The following is a 2043-nucleotide window of genomic DNA, read 5'->3' on the forward strand; positions in this document are numbered from 1 at the left end:
TTACGCACTGACGTGTGACAGAGAAACAATTCTTAATGACAGCAGCCTACATCCGAAATAGGTGTAATAATAATAATGGGATTCGGAAAACTGTCTATGAAGCTTTTTTTTAGGTGAAAGACCGGATGTCATGCAGATGGGTACTATTTATTACGCATATGTCCAAAAGAAAACGAAAGTAGATGTTAGGTGTCAAAAAGGAATTTTTGTTGGATATGAGATAGTCAGATGTGTAAAATTTATCAGGGCTACTAATGACACTATTAGTGTGCATGGTAGAAATTACCATGATGATATTTTGAACTGGAAGCCTGAGGAAACCACACCAGAAGATGGAAGTGGTGAGAATGAGGCACCACAAAATGTAGGTGATTAGGTCAACATATGACAAAATAATAATAATGGTGATGATAGGAACCAAAATTTACCTGAACCAAATAGATACTCCGGTATAGGACGAGATGCAATAACTAGATACCTGAATGATTATTATGTACAAGATGAATGCCATTAAAGAATTTATTCTATTGATTGTTGTTGTAGATTAGCAGAAGTACCTCAGACATACCAGGATGCTATTTATTCTCCAAGTCCATACCATTGGAAAAAGGCCATGACAGATGAGATAGATGCTTTGTGAGAGAACGAAACATTTGAAGTTACTCCACTGCCAGAAGACAGAAGGTGGTGGGAGGTAGATGGGTGTAAGCTTTGAAACTTGGTTCAAATATTGAAGAAAACTATAAGGCTCGTTTTTTTGCGAAAGGTTATTCACAACTACTGGATATAGATTACCATGAAACATTTTCACCTACAGTTCGTATTAAATCAGTTAGAACTTTGATGCAACTAGCTGTCCAGAATGATTTAGTAGTTCACCAAATGTATGCCAAAACAGCATAATTATGTGAATGCGCCAATAGATTGTGAATTTTACATAGAACAACCCGAAAGGTTTGTTACAGAAAAATGATGAAAAATTGGAGTGTAAACTTAAGAAATAACTATATGGCTTAAAACAAAGTGGACGAAATTCGAACAATATGTGACATAAACTAGCCAAGGTTTTGTTCAGTCTTTAGAAGTTAATTGTGTATATACTACACATACTAATAATAAGATGACAATTATGATTGTATGGGTTGATAATATAATTATAGACACAAAACACCACTCTACACTTCATCAAAATGTGCTTGAGTTCAAAATTATTTTAGATGAAAGATCTGGGAAAAATAAATCGGTTTTAGGCTTTCAGTTTATTCATGAAGGTAATATTATTCAAATAAACCAGTCTGGGTATATTGATAAGATTTTGCCAAGATTTCGTATGCAGGATTGTAAACCCAGGACCACCCCATGTGAGACAGAGATAAATAAGGTAATTGAGGATTCTGATTTTGCTGATGTCAGATTGTACAGGGAAATTGTTGGTAGTTTTATATATGTTATGACAGTTACTAGACCAAATTTATGTTATATTTTGACAAAACTATCTCAACATGTCAAAGTGTGCTCATTATGCAATGGCAAAGCATGTTCTAAGATATTTGAAAGGGGCTGTAGATCAGAATTTAGTGTTCAGAAAGTCATCTTGTGAGTTTTCCTTGGTAGGTTTTGTGATACTGACTGGGGAAGTTCTCATGATGATCGTCGTAGTACTACAGGATATATGTTTTCATTTGTCAAATAATGGTCCATTGATATCTTGGAAAAGTAGGAAACAAGCCACTGTAGCTTTGTGTACCTGTGAAGCAGAGTACAGGTCATTAGCAGGTGATACATTTCTGTTATATACATGTATAGTATGACAGGTTGAAGTTATTTTCATGAGGTACATAAGTTTTGTGACAATCAAGGGGCTATTGCACTGGCTAAAAATCCTGTACAACAACAGGATCTAAGCATATAGATATAAAATACCATTTTATCAGATCCGAAGCTGAGAGAGGTTTGGTAAATCTTGAATATGTACTATCTTCGCATAACACCGCTGATGTATTTACTAAACCTGTTTCTAAACTTAATTTGCAAACATTTAAT

The sequence above is a fragment of the Lottia gigantea genome (assembly GCF_000327385.1).
Source record: "Lottia gigantea unplaced genomic scaffold LOTGIsca_1147, whole genome shotgun sequence".
NCBI classification, from domain to species: Eukaryota; Metazoa; Mollusca; class Gastropoda; family Lottiidae; genus Lottia; species Lottia gigantea.